Source organism: Euprymna scolopes, chromosome 21, assembly GCF_053919585.1.
Source record: "Euprymna scolopes isolate OS-2025 chromosome 21, ASM5391958v1, whole genome shotgun sequence".
Classification (NCBI taxonomy): Eukaryota; Metazoa; Mollusca; class Cephalopoda; order Sepiida; family Sepiolidae; genus Euprymna; species Euprymna scolopes.
In genome coordinates this window covers 54399208-54417929 of record NC_136502.1, presented here as the reverse complement: position 1 = coordinate 54417929, position 18722 = coordinate 54399208, and the positions used below count along the sequence as shown (strand labels likewise).

The following is an 18722-nucleotide window of genomic DNA, read 5'->3' as shown; positions in this document are numbered from 1 at the left end:
TGTACTTCATCTCAGCATTATAAAAAAAACTTCAGACTCTTGTGTCACTGACAGGTTAATTTTTAGGGTAGGACATTTTTTTTGCCTGGATAGAAGTGGAAGAATATTATTTTCCAGGTTTCTGTCCTTTGTTTTGTTTGTCACATTTGCTTAAAGCATATTCTGTTGCGATAACATTGTCCACTTTTGTTCTCTTTCCTGTCTAGACCCTTGTTTTCATATAGTTTCTTTTTCCTTGATAAGGTAGTCTTTTTTTTTGCCTCATTAAGGGCTGTATTTTTAATGAGAGTGATTTCGTCTTCTGATATATTTCCATGTAGGAAACCAATGATCTTAGTCCAGCAACTAGTGTATACATTTTCTTCTCAGGGAGGCTGGTTTCTTTTATTTTCTCAACCAGAATTTGATTTGCTGTTTTGCTACACTTTTCAAACTTTTGGTAGCAAAACAGGAACACCTTTTGAGCAACAGTCCATGGATGTGCTTTTAAGCTTCATATTTTTTCATTTTTTGTTACTAAAAATGATGGAGATAGGGGATCAGGATCTTTGTTATCAAGACCTGATGGTTGACCATGCTTGGCGTCTGTCATGGCAGAAATGCCACTTCCTGAGTCAGGAAGGTTTTCACTAGGAGGCAGTCAAGTTCTCTCTTTTTTAAAAAAATTATCAGTTTCTTCAAGCTGATTCAAGAGTCTGATTGTCCCTTTAAGTGCAATTACTTGAATCTCTCTTGCACTTGGTTCACCGGATATATTTACCAGGTAGCTTTTGAAATTCTTTATCATGAGTTCAGATTCCCCCATAAAGATCTTCCTAAGATTCCAGTTTCTTTTCATGCCATACATAAGACTTTGCTTTTCGTTATCTATTCACCTTCAGCTCTGTTTAACTTGGCATGATTGAGGTAAAAAGAGCTGAAAGGAAAAAGATAAAATACCAAGGTCTTCTTTCCTTTTAACTTTCTTTCTTTGAAGATTGTAATGCTGGGTATGGGGCAGCAAAATCAGCTGCCAACATTGCCCTGCTTTTTATTGAAATCAACCGAGAGCTCTTTTTAGTATTCTCGTTGTTCTCTTAAGTACAATTGTCTGGATATTTTTGCACTTGGTTTACCAGGAATATTAGTTAGGTAGGACTTCTTCTTCATAAGCCCTGTAGCACCTATAATAACTTGTATGATTAATATCTCCCTAAGATTCCAGTTTCTTTTCATATCATACATGAGACTTTGATATTTGGTCTGTTTCTCTCTTTCAGGTCTGTTCAGACCTCCATCATTAGGGACACTCACTTCAACTAAGGTTGACACTCTCGGACTTATTCTATATAACTATGTCAGGTTTGACAGCAGCATTTCAAAGTAGATGGCTGTAGGGATTACATGGTCGTAATATATGGATATAAGTCATTTCCAACTGTTCAACGTTCCCAGGACTTGCTGCTACACTGGATATTTTATTTTTTACTCCATCATGTCTCGCTGTGTAGTAGTCGTCCCCAAAAGAACCTTGCAACTTGATACCAGATGACTCACACTTTTCAATTGTGTAGCCTGCATAGTTTTCATTACAGAACCTACATTTATTGTCATTACTGAGACCTGACATCTTGAATGCATTAGTCATTAATCCTTGGCCTTGAGCATCAATGCCTGATCGTTCCCTTCTTTTATTTTTTTAGTAAGTTTTAAAAGATCAAGGGGCTCCCTCCTGGCGATAACACTTGATTCTGTTATGATTTAAATTTATATCCGAGGGCTCTTGTAAGAATAGATATGGCTACTATTTGTAATATATTACAGCTTGGTCTTCCAGGGATTGCTTCTAAATATTTCTGAAGGTTCTTTTTTATTAAGCCAGTTGCTCGTATCACAACCAATATAATGTTTATTTCTTTCAGAGACCATGTCGTTCTTAGATCATTTTTTAGGTCCTGATATTTTGTTATCTTTTCCCTGTTCAGCTAATTTGGGACTGTGACATCGATAATGAGTGGAGTTTTTTCAGACTTGTTCCATACAATAATATCTGGTTTGATGGCCTTGTCTTTTATGCATCTGCCCGCCTGTATGTCTTTGTCATAGAACACGGCCACTTTTCCGTTCGATCTTATCGGTAGTAGTTCATATTCCCAGATGTTCAGCGATTTGTCAAGTTGCATCTCTCCATAGATCTTCCAATGGAGGTACTTGCATACTTTGTTGTGATGAGCTGTGTAATAGCCATCTGCCAATAAGATTGGGCATGCAGACATTAGTTGGCTTGGGAATGTGTTCGAATATGCGTTTTTAAATGAGCCAGGAACTTTACAAGAAAAGTTTTCCTTTTTTATTTTACTTTACTAGAAGTTCTCAGAAATCAAGAAGCCCACTTCCTGGGGCTAACACTTGAACTTTATCTCTCAAACACTGAGTTAGTAAAGAAATTGGGAAAATAATTTCCCTCTCCCCAATTAACCATTTTTATACGTTGTAGTATATCTTTCATTTTGATCTCTTGGTCTTATTGGATTCCAGGACAAGAATTTATATAGTCTGGTGGAGTATCCAGCTCCATGCTATTACTTAAGGTAACATCACTTGGAGACGGTGCACCATTCTTCATAAAAGCTAATGTGAGTTAGCTATAGAAAGAATATCTTATTTAGGCTGCCACTACTATGTGATTTTTAATATTTGGTCAGGGTTTACTTTTAGAGAAGAGTATCGGGTTGTTCTGACAAAACTCTGCACAGAGAGACCTTAGACACTCGAGAATATTGTCTAGTAGGCATTCAAGTTCTCCCCTTTCCTCAGTGTGCTTTCATGAGTCATTTTAAAAATGACAGCCATGCAGAACCACAAATGTCACAAGAAAAAGTTTTCTTTTACTTTTTTCCAAATTTGCTTCAGTTAGTTTTAAAAGATCAAGGGAGCTAACTCCTCATGGAGCTAACACGTGATTTCATTAAGATTTGAATTTTTATCCAAGGGCCCTTTTAAGAATGGACATTGTTCCCTTTATTGTTGGCAACTGTATTACAGCTTGGTCTTCCAGGGATTGTTTCCAAGTATTGTTTTATTCATTAGGCCAGTTGCTCCTATCACAACGGGTATAATGTGTATTTCTGTTAGATACCATGTCCTTTTTAAATCATTTCTTAGGCTCTAATATTTATTTTTTTTGCATTCAGCTTTATTAACGCCATAGTGATGCATTTTAATGTGTTATTTTAACTTGGTATCTCATAAAATATTGAATCACACAAGATATCCAAGGGCTGTCATACAGATGTATTTTTTAGAGCTTTTATTTGTACTTCTTTACAGTTTGGTCTTTCTAGCATGCATTTTCAGATGTTTTACTAAGGTCGACTTATGTGCAAACGTTGACTTGCATATGTCACAAGGAAAAGGTTTTTCTCCTGAATGTGTTGTCATATGACTTTTTAAATATGATTTCTGCAAAAATGACGAACCACACATGTGACAAGAAAAAGGTTTATTTGCAGTGTGGACTTTGATATGTTTTTTAAAATTTGATTTGTCTGAAAATACTGTGCCACAAACATCACAAGAATATGGTTTTTCACCAGTGTGTATACGCATGTGTGTGTGTAGATGATATTTTCTTGAATATGTTAAGCCACAAATTTCACAAGAAAAAGGGTTCTCCCCATTATGTGTTTCCATGTGTCGTTTCAAATAGGATTGCCATGAAAATGCTGAGCCACACACTTGACAAGAAAAAGGTTTTTCTCTTGTGTGTATTCGCATGTGTTCTTTTAACTTTGCGCGCCATGAAAATGTTTTGTGGCACACTTCACAAGAATAAGCTTGCTCACCAGTGTGCGTTTTCATATGGTTTTTCAAATAGGATGGCCATGCAAATGAAGAGTTACACATTTCACAAGAATATGGTTTTTCACCAGTGTGCGTCCGTGTGTGTGTTTGTAAAGTTCCTTTCCGTGAAAATGCTGAACCACAAACTTCACAAGAAAAAGGTTTCTTGCCAGTGTGGATTCGGATGTGCATTTCTAGTGCTGACTTTTGTGCACATACTAAGCCACACACTTCGCAAGAAAAAGACTTTTCTCCAGTGTGTATATTCATGTTTTTTGTTTAATATGATTCGCTTGAAAAATATTGAGCCACACACTTTGCAAGAATTATTTTTTATTCTAGTGTTTGTTTTTAAATGCGGAACAGTAAAATTCACAAATATAAGCTTTTTCTATTGTTTATTTTAGCTCAATTCTCTGGTTACAATTGAACTTTTTTTACATGATTTGAAAGAATGCTTTTGTTCCATAAAAAAAATAATAAATAAGGTTTTTTCTCCAGTATGTGCGTCCATGTTGTTTATATAAAGTGCCATATATCTGAAAAGTCACACACTTTGCAAGAAGTGCTTTTTAGTGTTTGCTTTTGAATGCTAACCTGCACAATAAACGAGAATAAGATTTTTCTATTATTTTAGTTAAATTTTCTTTTTGCATTTTTTTAATAAGGAAGTGAACTTATTTGTTTTGCTTATATATGCATGGAAATACTTTATATTTGCTCCATTGTTTCTGTAAATGAAGAAAAAAAAATTTAATCAGTACAGCATGGATAAAAAATAGAAAATTGCACAAAAAATATTTTTACAATTATTTGTTTACATTATGGGAAACTTTGCTTGAATAGTATGTTTCCCATCAGAAAGCTATGATTTGAAAAGTGACTCGATGAATATCACAAAAATAAAAGTTCAACATTTTCTTTCTTACATAAACTAAACCTAGGAGTGTTGAAATGGAACTTTGGGTTTTCTTTCAATTGTCACAATTGTATTTTGTCTGTTAGTCTTTCACATTCCATGACTAATGTTTCTGATAGATGGGAAGTATTTCTGTTTTCTGCATTGGAATTTATGCCTATGGTACTTATCGTTGGCTTGTTTTTACCAAGAAAAAGTAATTTATCTCCTTATATCAAATGGCTTCATTTTTTGTCTAGAGACATTTTTATTAAACAAATGAAAAACAGAACACTGAAATGTCATAACAGATATGGAAAACTGACTTTTGTTTTCATATCAACAAAACAATTGTAAAAAACTATCAGAATACGTGTTCCAAGACATGTAAAAATCACTTTTCTAAAGGATATAAAAGATATATATGCATGATATCCAACTGCAAGTGACAAAACAATTTATTTTTGACAACTTAAGAAAAAGAAATTGCTATTTTTTACTGAATACATAAATAAGCATAATTGATATTAGATTGTTCCAAAAGTTTGTAAACACTTGCGAAAAAATGAAATTTTACTCACCAAGTAATAACAACGAGAAAACAAAAATTAATCTTCACAATAGATCATAATTTCTCAAGACTTTCTACTATTGATCTACTCAAAGTACCATATGAATCAAAGAAATCTTGCCAAGCTTTCTTTACTTCATCAAATGAGTCGAATTGGCAACCCTTCAGAAAAGGTTGCATTGAGCAGAAAAGCTGTAATTTGATGGAGCATAGTCAGGACTGTAGGCTGGATGTGGCAGAACCTCAATGCTGTCCAGCTCTTCAAACTTGTTTTGGCCTTCCTGCCAGGGTGTGGCTTGGTATTATCCTGCTGCCTCAAAAGGCACTTTTGGTTGATGAGAGGTGGATACTTTTGCTTCAACTTTTTGTAGATCTGCTCCAATTGCTTACTGTAAAGTTTTGCACTGATGACATGACTATTTGGAACCAACTCAAAATGCACAATTCTTTCAGAGTTCCACCAAACACACAACATGATTTTCTTGCTGAATCGATCTTGTTTTGAAAGCAATGATGTCTCTTGTCCTTCTCATATGCACTTCCAAAAATTCTCATCCAATGGTTTGCTAAGCAATTGATGGCAAATTTCAACTCATCTTGTGCAAAGCTTGTGCTGTGGTGAGATTGTGTTGACCATGGTGTGGCTTTTTGTGAACAAAACCAAGTATGGGTGATTCTCAATTTGTCAACTCCAAGCTAATCAACCAATTTTCGAATACTCAGTGAAGGTGCAATGTTGAACCCAGTTTACAAGTCCCCATCATCCAATTCATATATGGATTATAAAAATATCAAATACTGATTTGGTAGATGCACTGCTATTTAGATCTATTGATGGGAATTTCACATAATTTTATTTATTAAATATATACATAAACATGAAAGAATTTATACATATTTAAAATCTCCTTTTCTGCTTTATCCTAGAAATTTCTCCCACTGATGAAGGTAAGGTGAGAAATGTGACACTGTGGGATTGAAAAGTCAGCACCCTCAAGAGAAAGTACTCTGACACTGCAAAAGATAACTAAGCTGCCATATCAGCATTCTCCAGTATAGGTGTCTCAGGCGATTAGCAAAACACTCACCCCTTCTCAAAGAGAAAAGGCAAAATTTGAAATGGTGGACTTCCTAAAATTGTACAGGACGAGCATTACAACACAATTAACAGAAAACAAGTCATTACAAGAATGGTTTAGACTCTGTTGGCTTTGGGGTTATTAGAAAAAATCCCTGGCAAAAATGTTGGAAATATTATTTTTAAGCAAATGACGCCCACGTCATTTGCTTAAAAAAGAGAGAGAAAGTCTTAAAGCTTTAAGCAAATGATGTCCACATTTAACGTGTTATTTCTTTAGTACCCAGTATTTGAGTGTCATTGCTAACCTTTCTCCACTCTTATTTATGACTAATAGAAAACCAAAATATTGATCAAGATTAAATATAAAAATCTATTAAAATGATTTGGTTGTTTTCTGATGTAAAAGAACTCTTAATTAAAAAATGGAAATAGATTGATCAGAATATAGTACAGTGTTTATGATCTTACTGTAGAATATTCACTCAACTTCATTTTGGCAAACCTCTTAGCTTTTTCCCAGGAGAACATATTCTGAATTTAATTTTGTGATGGTGTAGTAAAATTTATGTACACCAATGCTAGTAGCAGTGCAAAAGTAGATAACACATACACAGATGATTTCTCCATAGAAGTTGAAATCAAACAGAAATCAGTTCTCAGCTTCTCCTATTCATCATTATCCTTGAAGTGATTCACAGTGAGTTATGTACATGCTGCTGATGAGAGTAGTCCAAACAATGAATAAATTACTTATTTTAGATTGAGAATACAGAAAAGTGTGAAGCAAATGGACTATGAGTCAATTATTTAAAGATGTGATGATCAGATGTACAAGACAACAGCAGTCAAAAGATCCATGTGTTGTGCACAGGAAAGGAGTAAGATCGAATGCCATACAATGCAGTCTATACACATTATGAGTTCAGAAAAAATTGTATTTGCTTGTCTAGAAAGCTGACACCAACTATAACTGTCAAAGGCATACTCATCATATTGCACCATATGTCAAATCTAGAAGAGCCACAGTCAATGATAGTTAGAAAATCCTCACCATTGTGGTGGGTTATGTCCATTGCTAATCTTCCTCAGTTGTTGCTCATGCTGAGTTTTTCTTTTTCCCAGCAAACAGATGCTGCATCTAATAATAAATGTTTTAAATTGAGGGGAAAAAAAAAGAATTATTTTCTACGTTTGCCAAGTTCCCTGATAAAAGTTCCATTCAACTGCGTTGAGCTGACAAAAAATAAACTTGTCCCAATTCAAGAAATGCGGCTTTTTATATTTTTTATATTGCCAAACCTGACCGCGTTTCAATTTGCATAAGACACGTTTTTGTCTCGTGTTAGTCAAGTTTCGAGTTTAAGATTTTCTCTCTCTTTTTTAAGCAAATGACGCCCAAAAGCAGCATGATAAATAATATTCATCGCCTGTGCGTAAAATTTTCATCCCATTTATTCAGACTAAACTGCAGTTTTACTCAGATTTGAAGAGACATGTAGTAATAGGATTAAAAGAAAAAAAAGAAGCATTTGTGCATTTTGATTATTTTAGACTCTTTTTTTGTTTTCATTTTTGAATAACTCCTTTCAGACAGAGGGGGTAATAAATCACCCTATCAGAAAATGTCAGTTTTGCATAAATACTAATACACTAGAATAGTACAATAATACAAAAAAAAAACATTCATTATATGTACATTTATTGAATCAAAATAAAATTAAGAAAATTCTAAAAATGCCTTTGCTAATTATGAAAGTTTCTAAAAACAAAGTACGTTTTCAAAAAAGAAAAAAATTATTGACACAGAGACTTTCCAATAATGATTGTTCAAAACTATTTATAAATGTTAAAAGTCATACATTTTCATATAATGACCAGGTACAAGAGAAATACAAACAATTGTGCCCAAAGAAACGGTTAGATTCTTAGGACCAAGCAGAGAATACAGACTCTGGGTTGGCTACACTTAAAAAAGGACAGACTTCAGTGACACTGCTTTAACCATCACCTTGGTACATTCCAGCGGTTCTCGTAACCAAGAGTGCATCTTTTATATATTTACACAATTTTAATTGGATGGATATTGTTATTAAAAATAAATAATAATTAAAAATAAATAATAATAATAATAATAATAATAATTTCTTTACTAAAACTATTTACACCAAAATTTGGGGTCCTGGATATGATCTTAAACAATATCCGATGGTGAGGCCCCAGCTTGCAGGTTTTGGGGAGTGTGGAGCCACCCTTTAATTGCCATTGCTCCCAGGTCCACTCTGACCCGGAGTGGTAGTGCCTGTTAGGGTCCCATCTATGGTTTAAATAGAAACCGACTTGAAAAAAACAAAAACAAACATACTCTATTAAAATTTTTTTTTTAAACTAACTGAATTTGGCATTAAAAAACTGAAAAGAGTTGATATGCCATAAAACAAAAACAACCAACCAAAATTTGGATTCACATTTTTACCATGTTTTGAACAAATATCACATCTAAAATTGTTGCCAGCAAGTAGTTGTTTACAAGTAATATATTTATACATTTACAAAACAAAACAAAAAATAATAACCGGTGTAATAATTGAAAATTTAAAACCTTTTAAATAAAACTATTTAAACTAAAGTTTTAAAGGGCAGAAACAAATATAAAATAACTGACTTGTTTGGAAGTTCATGAATGCTTTGCAGATTTTCGCAATCAAGATTGATTTTTTGTAGAGTCCTGTAGCAGTCGAAACTTGCTACAATAGCAGGCAGGGGAGAAATCTTGTGGCTTGAGATTTAAATCAACCGTCTCCTTGGCTTGTCCAATCATAAGTCAGCTCTCAGTCATGTGACCGAGTACATATAATGTGAAATCGGCAGCTCTTCTCCTTCTCTTTTTTTCCCTGCTGGCTGGCAGCAAACACCGCCTGACTACCACAAGCCAACATGGCTATCATCAAAACTTACTTCCACATGTGCTTCACACATGTACTCTTTCCTACCATGAGACACTAACCCTCTGCCCCATTTCTACTATTGGGCGCATGCTCCTACAACATACACTGAACACTTTTCTCTTTCTTTTTATAGGCTTGTTGGATATCTAATCTACATCACGCGACTCTTTAATCCTTTGCCCACAACATGTGGCACAAGCACAAACTTTTTTTACAAGCTACAGAACTACTCACGTTGATACATAGACTAGAGGCACACTGAACGCCTTTCCCTTTCTTTTTTCATTAACAGGCTTAGCTTATCTATGTCGCAGAACTGCCTAATTCTTTATTCTGACTACTATTGATAAACAAACACATGTAAATTGAACTCCTTCAACAAGCCGGTATAATATTCATATTATCCTTACACACAAGAACACTTTCAGCTACTACCCCGTTTCTCTCTTGTACATGCTACTAACAAGTTGCTTTTAAATGTTAAAATGAAATAAAATTTGTCAATACCAAAATAAATGGTGAAACTACTTTTGGAAACAAGTAGCGATATTTCAGTTATCGATGAAGTGACCTAGAAGAGGACTGGGTGTTCAAAACTAGAAAAAGCATTTAAAATTGCCAAAGGAGTATCCGGCAAGAGATTAAAATTTATGGGAGAATTTAATTGCAGTGTATCCCTTGGATCAAAACTTTTTCTACAAAAGTGTCAGTTGTTCCAGGTATAAATTCTTGCCATTTCGGAATTGATTGGATCGTTTTGTTTGATTTATGGGAGCTACCCATATATTCATTTTGTAACAGTGTGAGTGTAGCTGAAAAACAAAAATTCCAAACAAAATTAGGATTTTCTTACGGTCTTAAAAACCTCAGGGTTTTTTTCTGAGGGGTTAGGTATGTGTACTAAGACCGAAGTGAATTTTGAACTAAAGCAAAATGTGAAACCTGTTTTTAAGCCAAAAAGAAACGTGCCTTTTTCTTCAAAAGAAGATATTGAAATTGAACTGCAGAGACTGCAGGAAAATGGTGTAGTCGAAAAAGTTGACTATTCTGAGTGGGCATGTTAAAAAGAAAAATAAGAAGATTCGGGTATGTGCTGATTTTTCTGACATTCTTCTGTCACAGGCCTCAATGACTGTCTTATGGATCATAGCTATCCACTCCCATCCCCTGAAGACATTTTTATAAAATTTTCTCCAAAATTGATTTATCTGAGGCTTACCTTCAGGTAAAAGTCAGTGAAGTATTTGTGTATCAATACTAATTTAAGACTCTTCAGTCTTAAAAGGATCCCTTTTGGTTTGAAAGCAGCTCCAGCATTATTTCAGCAAATAATGGACACAATTTTTGCTGATTTAGATTTTGCAATCGCATATTTGGATGACATTCTTATCAAGAGTAGAAATGTGCACGAACATAAGGAGCATATCAAAACAGTTTTCCAAAGAATTGAGGAATTTGGTTTCAAATTGAGTGCCAAAAAATGTTAATTTTTTAAAACTAGATAAAATATCTGGGTCAAATCATTGACAGCAAAGGCAGAAGATCGGATCCTCACAGAACAGAAGCCATTGAGAGGATGCCAGCACCTAGCAATGTTGGCCAGTTACAATCTGTTTTGGGTTTTGCACAATATTATGCTATCTATATCCCAAAAATGCATAAGTTGAGAGCAATGTTGAATGAATTATTAAAAAAAAAGGACGAAAGTGGATTTGGTCAAAAGAGTACCAAAGTGCATTTGAAGAGATTAAAAAATGCCTGCTATCTGATTTAGCACTGGCACACTTCGATCCACAGAAGGAATTGATTGTGGCGTCAGATGCAAGTGATTATGGTATAGAAACAGTACTTCTCCATAGACTGGAAGACGGATCAATGAAGCCAATAGTTCATGCTTCCAAATTACTTTTACCTGCAGAGAGAAACTATTCTCAAACTGAAAAAGAAAGTTTAGCAATAATTTATGCAATTAAAAAATTCCATAGATTTATTCATGGCAGGATTTTTACGTTGCTGACTGACCCCAAGCCCTTGTTGACTATTTTTGGATCTAAAAAAGACATACCAACTCACACTACAAACAGACTTCAATGATGGAGCATAATTGTTGAATTTTAATTTTAAAATGGAATACATTTCATCCAAAAATATTTGACATGCAGATGGACTATCCAGATTGATTCAAAAGCGTGCAGAACCTTTAGAGGACACAGTGATAGCTGCATTGAGAGAGGAAAAACAACTCTACAGACTGCTGTGCAACACGATTCGAGAATCACCACATACTCTAGATGACATCAATAAGGCAGCAGAAACAGATGAATTCATTGTAAGAACGAAAAACCAGGTGCAGCTAAATGAAAAGTCAAAGAAAGACTAAAAAATTTCGCCATTTTTGATTTGCTCACAGACTTTATTGTATGCAGACAGAGTCGTCATACCAACCACACTGCAAAAGAGAATGCTAAAAGAATTCCATAGCGGTCATCCAGGCATGTCCAGAATGAAGGCCTTGATGCACGGATATACATATTGGCCTAATATGGACTAGGACATCGAAAAAATGGTAAGAGAGTGTCGAAGGTGTCAGCTAGCAGCAAAGGCACCACCTGTACAGATACAAACGTGGCTGAAGATGGATGCACCATGGATGCCGTTACACATTGACTATGCAGCTCCGTGAATGGACATTACTTCTTAGTGGTTGTTGACAGCTTTACAAAATGGCCGGAAGTGCTTAAGTGTAAACATCCGACATCGACTAGTACTATAGATGCATTAAGACATCTCTTCAGTCGTTTTGGAGTACCTAAAACTATTGTCAGTGACAACGGCACCAAATTTACCAGCAGAGTTTGAAGAGTTCTGCAAGGTGCTATCCATTGAACATTTAACAACTGCAATATACCATCCAAGATCAAACGGCCTCGCAGAAAGATTTGTTGATACGTTCAAAAGAGCTTTAAGAAAACACCAAGGCATGGATACTGATGAGAAGAGTCTTGAAAATTTTTTGTCTGTATACAGGATCACTCTTAACCCAAACACGAATGCCTATTTGTCACCAGCTGAACTAATGTTCGCACGGAATCAGATCCATATTTGACAGGATTTTACCAAATGCCATCAAGACAACAGCAACGAGGTAAAATCACTTGACAAGGTTCTACAAACCTGGTGACAAAATATTCTTCTTGAACTATAGGACTGGAAAAAGCTTTTGGGAGAAGGGTTGATTATGAAAAGAATTGGGTACATGCTATATTCAGTAAGAAGTAGTAAATTTGACTGCCTTGGCGTATGAATCAGCTAAGACCTCGACACACTGATGACTACAAACAGGCAGAAGATAATGAATTTCCCTTAGAGGTATTGTATGACTCTTTTAATATTTTAATTATTTATTTATTTTTTAAATTAATATATCAATCCAAAGATCATTTAAAATTGTGAAATATATATGTATATTAAAAAATGCACTCTTGGTCGCAAAAACCGCTAGAACTTACCAAGGTGAAGGTTAAAGCGGTGTCATCCGAAGTCTATCTTTTTCTAAGTAAAGTCAACCCGGGGTCCGTATTCTCTGCTTGGTCCGATTCTTAAAAAGATCTCTCGGTTGAAGTGATTGAAATTATTAGCGATTGTGACACCGGATGCCAGACAATCGCCGATTGTCTGGCATCCGGTAGGATACCCCATCCACATTGAAAAAAAGAAGAAAATTAAAATAAGAGGGAAACAACCTTCATTAATTTCAGAATTATCTAAATTCTCTCTTAATTCAATCAATGTTTGTGTTATTGTATTATTTTAAATTTTTTTATTTTGTTTTTTGTTTTTTCAACTAACAGTTAATCGAAATTTTGATATTTTCGAATAGGATCTTCTTGATTTATCTCTCCCTGTTCATAAAATCGTTTTTTTTTAAAATGAAGACAAAAAAATTATCCAAAAATACCCAAAGTACACACACAAATGCCAAAAAGGGTATTCATTTAATTTCAGAAAAATGTTTTACGTTCTTGTTGAAAATCTCTGATCATAACATATTTTTGTTTTTTCTAGAAAACAAGCAAATTTAATATACAAAAATATTAAATAGTTTACCTTTTAATTGTGTAGGAGTTTGAGTAAGCTGTTTTGTTAAAGTTTGGGAAGATTTGTGGCTCGATTTGGGTTGGGGGTGAGGAGCGGAGAATAACAAAAAGACACGAGTGTTTTCCTTTTTTTTCCGGAAATAAACAGCAGCGGAAAAAGATTGGCCGCTTACGATGTTTCGTATTTCTCATCGATCTCATCTCCCAAAACAAATTGTCTAGAATTAATTCTATAATATATTTTATAAACAGTAATGGTAAATAGTGTAAACGTCGCAGACGGGAAGACGGTGTCAATGCAGAAAATGTCCCTTCTCAATTCTCATTATTTTCGTCTCAGATAATGGGAAGACTTCCCAGGGAAGTCATGGTAAAACTTGGGAACTAATATAATTCATTATGAATTGTTTTTTTTTTGTTGTTGTTTTTTTGTAAAAAAAAAAAAAAAAAAAAAAATTTGTAAAGAGAAAAACTATATTTCCGATTCACTTAAGCATTCTAAAAGCATTTCTTGAGTTTATGGACTGTGCTGAAATAATAACATTATTATTTAGAAAGCCAAGGGCAAAGTTAGACACAAGCTCGGTTTTTAATGTGAGGGATAATCCAGCTCCCTCAAAGGGGACACTCTGAATAGGAACAAAAAATAAAAATTGTTTCAATCATGAAGGATCTCCTCCTGACTGAGGGTAGGAAAGTTGAAGTGTAGCGTAGCTCATAACAGATACTTCATTACTTCACTGTGATCTTAGCCCGAAGAAAGTAGTAATAGTTATCCGTTATGTACTTGCCTTCCCTGGCAGTTTTGCAGTTAAGTCCCGGCAAAGTTCGACAACTCTAGAAGTATTTTACACCATCAAAATCACGAATATTACGAATTATTAGTTTTAAAATAAAAATAAAATTTATTAAAGTTAAAAAAAAAAATATGTAATTAATATTTAATAAACTGTGGATAGATTCTGGTCACATGTGAAAAGGAAGATGAGGAGCGACTAATGATAATTTGTTCCATTCCCATCTAATGGAAGAGTTGTGGAGAAGGCGTAAGAAAGGACACGCATTTCCACGAATTATTAAAAGCATAAGACAACAATACATTTTTTTAAGAAATAAATTTATATTTTGTTACGTGGTTCATTACTTCAGATTTTATTTTGTTCGTTTTTCTGTTAAGACAATAATACACTTTCTAAAAATTGTTTCATTTTTCTGTTAAATAAATAGTTATAAATATATAAAAATGTATATTTTGTTCATTTACTTTATTTAATCAAGTGCTTACTCGCAATATTAAAATATTTTTTTATATTAATTACATATTTTTATATTTTAAACTTTAATATTTTTTTTAAATAATAATAATTCGTAATATTCGTGATTTGACGGTGTAAAATACTGATGTGACAGAGTTGTCGAACTTTGCCGGGACTTAACTGCAAGACTGCCATATATATTTTTAATGTAGACTGAGCTCTTTTTTTTTTTTTTTTTTTTTCTTTTTACAAAACGGCGCTTCTTGCTTCTACACTATTGTGGCGAAATTTGAGAAATCCTAACATGAAAACAATGGTATCTACGTATTCCTCGTATTTTTAAGATGATTATATCCAAAAATTACGAAAATCGATAAGGTAGGAAATTATTTATTAAAGAAAATAAAAAATAGAATTTGATGAAAACGATCGTAAAACACAGGAGAATTCAAAAGAGAGGTAATTTTCCGTTTTGATTTAAACAAGATGGCGAAAAACGTTCACCTTCTAACACGACTAAAGTAGTTTTATTTAATAATTCAATAATATTCGGGCAATTTCGACTGCATAATTTGAAAGCTACGATTGTAACTTATTAGAATTGGCAAAAAAATCAGTTGAAACCATCGTTTTTCGTCTGAAAACTTAATTTATCGACTACAAAACCCCGTCCCAATTCTGTAGAAGCGCCACAAAACTGATTAAACAAATGCAGACATCGTGTTGTTAAAATATATATTTTTTTACCGAATTCATTCTCTACAATTATGCAATTTATAATTAATTTTAATTTATAAAATAATATATTTATATTGAAATAAAAACTACAAAAAACATTTGGCCTCCCAACAAAGAGGTACTCTTGATTGGTACAAAAATTACCTCAGTCTATATTTAAATATTAAGTTTTAATTTAATCTCATATGAGTGGAAAATCATATAGCACGATAGAGTATGATTTGAGATTTCCCCACTACACCGTTAACCATTCACATGAATCCTATAAATCAAATTCATACGCAGACAATAAAAAAATCTATTGGAATCGCTATGAACGGTTTGTTAAATCAATGCTCAGTTGTCAAAGATCCCACTTAGATTACCATGTAAAGGAATGTCTGTGTAAGAAGACACTCAGAAAATACCTATAGTGATTGTCTATAATATAAATCTTACCTGTCTAATTGTTTTTTTTTTTTTTGAAGATTGTAATGCCGGGTATGGGGCAGCCAAACCAGCTGCCAACATTGCCCCGCCCCGCTTTTTTATTGAAACCAACCGAGAGCTCTTTTTAGTATCCTCGCTGTTCCCTTAAGTACAATTGTCTGAATCTCTTTTGCACTTGATGTATTGCATGGTTGTATGTCTGCCTAAAATTTTCGACAGAGACGACGGACGGATTTTCACGAGATCGGCATCGTTTTTAAGCTCGACCCTTCAGTATATATATATATATATATATATATATATATATATATATATATATATATATATATATATATATATATATATATATATAAAATATGGTTAAAAACATTAATTCCTTCACCCTCAACTGGGCACTATTTTACAGGGAAGGGGTCACTTTTTTCGTCGATGATTTCAAAAGTCATTTCCTCTTTTCAATTGACTAGCCTTAATTTAAACCTACATCACTTCTGGTTTGGCGATGGGTGCAAACACCAAAGACGCCACCTTTTTTTGTTTATTTATTTTTTCACATTCTTTTCCTCTTTCGCGATACAGGTTCGAGCCTGCCTCTCTACTACCACTTTTTTTTTTTTTTTTTGCTCAACACACACCTTCAAACATCCGGGCAAGGCCAGGCACCCAGGCTAGTTTGAAATAAAAATTAAATAAAAAGATTTGTAAATATTTACATATTTGTTAAATCTTATTAGTTTCGTTCGTTTATATTTTTGCTACAGAAAAAAAAAATGTTTGTAAACGGTATTCTGCAATATTGTTTTGTTGTTGTTTATTAAAAGTTTTGTAAATTAAACTACAAATTTATTATTTGATGCATAAAATTTGCCTAGGTCTAGATGAACCAACGGAATAAGTGAGCAGTATTGTGTATTGTTACGGTCACGGATTAGCAGCTTTATTGAGCGACCATGTTGCCAGACATAGTTCTCCTTTTTAGGATAGTTCTATAGAAAGGGGAGAGGGCAAGTGAGGGCAGTCAGTGGTGAAGGGTTAGCTATACGCAAGATCTCCCCCTGTTAGGGAGGGTGTTTGTTCATTTTTTTCTTCTAAGGGGGACGGGTAGGGATATGGTTTTGAATAGCAACATGGGGGAAGGTGAATTGTTCATTCATTGTAGCGTGCAGGTTTTCTAATAATGCGTCCTGAGCGCGTGGTCAGCTATTGGCTGTCATTCCTTTCCCAAATGCTTTCTTCAGTCGGTTCATTTTCCTGTGTAATCCTTTCTTTTTGTAATATGGGATTGTCAGGCTGTATTTGGGACTGAGGGTGATCATCAGCTGTGTGTGTTGCTTGATGTGTCCTGGGAAGGAATGTTTTGACTCAGGCGTTTTGCGCAGGAATCGCCTGTTTCGGCAGTATCGTTGTCCGTCTCTTGCTTCCACTTCATAGGACCTACCCATCATTCGTTTTCAGATCGTTGCTTCCCTCCATTCTCTTGTGTAAGGACTGCGTGGCTGGGCTCAAACATTATCACCCATGTTGAGGCCTTTAAGTTCTTTTCCCATCTTATGGTGCCTAATCCTCCTCTCCTGTTTCCTCCATGCTTGTGGGTAACGGGGCTTGAGCTTTAATTCGACAGCTGGTACCGTTGATCTTGTCCTTCTACCAAAGAGTCTTTGTACTGGGCTGGTGCTTAGTCCTTCAGTTGGTGCGTTGCATAGGTTAAACAGTCCCAGGAATGGATCTTTTCCTGACGCTTTACATTTCTAGAAGAGGCGTTTGGCGATTTTTACTGCTGCTTCGGCAGCACAGTTTACTTGGCTGTTGCCTGGCAATATCGTCTGGTGTATGAATAGGCATTTCTTTGCAAACTTTTTGAATGCGTAAGACGAAAATTGAGGACCATTGTCAGATGTCAGTACCTCTGGAATTCCATGACGTGCGAAATGCACTTTCATGTATTTAATCAGGTCTTCTGATGTGGGCGTATCCAGTTTGTCAATTTCAAAGAAATTGCTATGTCTATCTACTGTGATCAGATAGTTTTTCCCTCCCCATGATAGAAGGTCTGCGGCTACTTGTTGCCAAGGTCTTTCCGGCACTGGTGCTATGATCTGTGCTTCTGCTGGCTGGCGGTCTGCATATGTTGCTCAGGTGCCACAGGCTTCGATGTATTGTCTAATCTCTTTAGACATTCCTGGTCAAAATATGAAGTTCCTCGCTCTTCGCAGACATGTATTTATGCCGAGGTGGCCGACATGTGCTTTTTGTTTCATCTCACTCTGCATAGCATGCGGTATGACTATTCTCTGTCCTCGCAGTATTAGCCCATCTTGTACCATGAGTTCATTTCTGTAATCAAAGAACAATTTGATAGAGTTGGGTAAGCTTTCCTTATTATGCGGCCACCCTTTAGCGATTACTTCTGCCAGTGCTCTCATGTTGGGGTCAACTGTCTTTTGGCGAATCTCTGCGAGCCTGTGGTCTTGTATCAGCTGCATTGTCAGATTATTCACTGACATTATTTCTTCCAACTCTGGCTTGCTTGTTGGTGCTTGTGACAGCATATCCGCTAATGGGATATCTTTCCCTGGCTTATATCGTAGTGTGTAGTTGTATTGCTGGCCCGTAGCAGGAAGTTCTGTAGCCATTTTGGTGCCTTTGATAGGAGCATTTTGCTGATTGAGACGAGCGGCTTGTGGTCAGTCAAAACTACTACTTCTCTTCCATGTGTACAATGGTGAAATTTCTCTAGTCCGTATGCAACTGCCATGATCTCCTTCTCAATTTGTGCATATCTTTGTTCGGCATCTGATAGGGATCTACTTGCAATTGCAATTGGTTTGTCAACCTGTATGAGCGCTGCTCCTAACCCGTACTCACATGCATCATTCTCGAGAATC

General features: G+C 35.0%; 1 long non-coding RNA gene across 1 annotated transcript; it reads right to left on the bottom strand.

Moving 5' to 3' along the window:
- Window positions 1-961: 961 nt before the first annotated feature.
- On the bottom strand, window positions 962-14756 carry LOC145242374 (uncharacterized). Its single transcript, XR_013862720.1, has 2 exons — window positions 13425-14756; window positions 962-4553 (listed from the first exon to the last, which is right to left on the bottom strand). It is a non-coding gene; the product is annotated as an uncharacterized LOC145242374 (long non-coding RNA).
- Window positions 14757-18722: the final 3966 nt, after the last annotated feature.